The following is a 3697-nucleotide window of genomic DNA, read 5'->3' on the forward strand; positions in this document are numbered from 1 at the left end:
TATATATATATATATATATATATATATATATATATATATATATATATCCTGGGTGTCCCATTTTAAATTACGCACCCGAATATTTCGTCAAGGAAGCCACCAATCCGAAAATAACCCTTACAAGAGTTGTTGGGTTAGGAAGAGGACATCGGATAGTGATTTTAAATTTCACCTTGATCTTAACCTTTCAGGTCATTTGAAGGTCAAATCTTAAAAAACAAACCATGATCAATGTTGATTTTCAGGTCATGATAGACTTGTCAGCGGTTCGACCTTGAAATGATCTTTAAAGGTCATTTCGACTCTTAACGTAACTTTAAAGTTTCTATTTAAAAAATTAGATTTGACCTTCAAATGACCTTGAAGGTCAAGGTCAAGATGAAATCGAAGATCACCATCCGATGTCTCCCTTCGAACCCAACAACTTTTGTAAGGGTGATTTGGATTGGTGGCTCCCCGACAAGATATGTATTCAAGTGCGTAACTTCAAATATTTTGTCCTTGAAATAACCTCTGAAGGTCATTCCAAAGAAGAACCTCAAGTACCCATCTAAACGTAAAATTTCGCGCTCTTTCCGAATCCGGAGTCAAAAATAGCGGTTTCTATTTAAAAATTCGATTTCATCTTCAAATGACCTTGAAGGTCAAGGTCAAGGTGAAATTGAAAATCACCATCCGATGTCCCCCTCCGAACCCAACAACTTTTGTAAGGGTTATTTTCGGATTGGTGGCTCCCCTGACGAGATATTCAGGTGCATAATTCAAAATGGGACACCCTGTATACCAGATATATACCTATGAAATGCGGATTTTCCTAACAGATGGTGCTACACATACGTTTTTACACGTGGTGATTTAACATATATAGTATTTTGTTTGGCTATTTCTAACCTACAAAACCATACATATAAAAAATTGTGAGAGCGTAAGAATCATAGACTTTTTCTGCTTTGAAAATGTCGAATTTCGTACCAAAAAAGACCATTTGCGGAAGGTTTTGATTAATTACTTGATTTTGAAGAAAACTGCAGCACTAACTTATCGAATACTTGTAGAAACTTACGGCGAACATACACCATCTCAAGACACTTATGAACGCTGGTTCATTTGATTCAAAACTGGTGATTTTTATGTAAAAGACAAGGCTAAGGGTAAATCACCGAAAAAAATCTGAAGATGCAGTGTTGTAAGCATTGTTGGACGAAGACTGCACTCAAACTCAATCACAATTGGAAGTATTAAATGTGACAAAAAAGTGTTAGCAAGCGTTTGCACGCGATGGGAAAGATTCAAAGAGAAGGAAAATGGGTACCACACGATTTGAAAGACAGATGGAGAATCGAAAAGTCACCAGCGAACTCCTGCTGAAAAGACATCAACGGAAGAGTTTTCTGTATCGAATCGTTACAGGTGATGAAAAATTGATATATTTCGAGAATCACAAACGAAGGAAATCATAGGTTGATCCAGGCCAACCATCAACATCGACTGCAAGACCAAATTGCTTCGGAAAGAAGATAACGCTCTGTGTTTGGTTGGATCAAAAGGGTGTTGTTTATTATGAACTTTTCAAATCTGGTAAAATGGTTAATGCTGCTCGCTACCGACTACAAATGATCAATCTGAACCATGCATTGATCACAAAACGTCCGGAATGGGCCCAAAGACATGGAAAAGTGATTTTGCTACATGACAATGCGCCGGTCTACACCACAAATGTTATTAAGGAAACTTTAAAAGAATTGAATTGGGATGTGCTACTTCACCCGCCGTAATCGCCGGATATTGCTTCTTCGGACTATTACTTGTTCCGGTCGATGACGCACGGATTGGCTGAGCAGCACTTCGTTAATTTCGAAGAAGTGAAAAAAATAGGTCGATTCATGGTTTGCTTCGAAAGATGAATGTTTCTATCGTCGCGGAATTCATCTTTTGCCAGAAAAATGGGAAAAAGTTGTAGCGTCCAATGGCGCATACTTCAAATAAATAGCTTTAACCGTTCACTTCAAATTAACATGTGTTTTTCCTTAAAAAAATCCGCATTTTATAGGTACACACCTGGTATATACATAAAGAGAGAGGAAAAATAATGAAAATCTATATTCAAAATATTATTGAAATATAAAAATATCTAAGTATCTAAATATTTTATATAATATTTATTGTAAACAAAAAATTAATATTTTGTAAATATTTCTATAAATATTGCACATGAAAAAAATAAATATAATTACTTATAATTATTAAATTAATAAAGTGTAACGTCTCCTCTTTCTATCGTCAAATTTCGCTCGCTGGAGTCCGGGTTCGCGTGAGGGAAGATGAGAGAGAAAGCGCGGTTGATATTTACAACTTAGATTTATTCAGGATGTCTGAAAGAAATGTTATGTACAAAGAAATATTTACAGTGTGTATAGACGCTATAGCCGTGGTGCAGAAGGCACGACTACAGCACGCAGAGTAATGGTTGCGAGGGCAAAGTGCCCGAACGCGAGGAAATGTGATCGCGTCGACACGCGGTTCTCCAGGAGTTAAGAACGACGATCGATTGAATCGGCAACACGGTCGTCGCGGTTGGGGACGATGTTCCCCAGGAGTCAGGAGTGACGATCGATTGAATCGGCAACACAGTCGTCGAGGGTGCAAAAAAGAGGACGATGATTGAATCGGTAACACGCTCGTCCTACAGGATGGGAACGGTGGCGGTTGAATCGGCAACTCGTCACCAGGAGGGCTTCGTCAGGGATATTCTCCCTAACTGATCTCGGATGAGACCGGTCAACGACTCTCGCTGGTAGCGGCTGAGTATCCTTTTTATATCGTGTCGGCTCGCAAAATTTAACCGCGAGAAGAGGCCGCGGTATTCGGCCGGCGCCACGTAGCGGCGCCGTACCGAGTTAGCGCACGCCGAGGCTCGTTGTGACTGGCGCCGCCGGGGAAATGGGGGGAGGTTTGACGCTAGCAGCAGTTAGACGCGAGGATATATATATATATATATATATATATATATATATTTGTCTCGGCGTAACAATGGTAAACTATATACACGTAGTGATGATATAACTTCTATAAACTATATACACTATTTAAAAAAAACTATACAAACTATATAAACTATATAAACTATGGGAACTATACAAATTATATAAACTATAACAACATATACTCCATATAAATAATATATTACAACTCAACTAATACGAAACGGTAGCGGGTCAGGTGTCTTGTTACAAAAGAAATAAGAAAATCGAAATTTAAATTGGTAATGTACATTAGAAAATAATTCTTTAAATGAAAGAAATATATTTTGTTACATATAATTTCGTAACTTAAAAAATATTTGTTAAATTTTAGAAAGTATATAATAAATATAAAGAAATATTTTTTTAAATTTGTAAAATAAGCTGTAAAATTATGAATTTATAAATAAAAAAAGTGATTTATTTGATTTAAAATATCTATATATATAAGAATAAACAAATGATTTCTTTACAAGGAGAAAATTAGTATTTTTAAATGCTAAAAACTGTTTAAATAAATATTTGCTTGTTTTAAAAGTAAATAAAATACAAGTAAATCATTTTATAGTAGTAATAATGGTGGAGAAGGTGGGCACTTTGATGCCCTTGATCAAAGTTCACCTAGATTAAAAGTTTCACATTGCGACTTCCTGCTATTTTTTTTTTTTTTTTTTTTT

This window comes from Odontomachus brunneus, unplaced genomic scaffold, assembly GCF_010583005.1.
Source record: "Odontomachus brunneus isolate Ranch 3 - 2012 unplaced genomic scaffold, Obru_v1 Obru_scaffold_111, whole genome shotgun sequence".
Taxonomy (NCBI): domain Eukaryota; kingdom Metazoa; phylum Arthropoda; class Insecta; order Hymenoptera; family Formicidae; genus Odontomachus; species Odontomachus brunneus.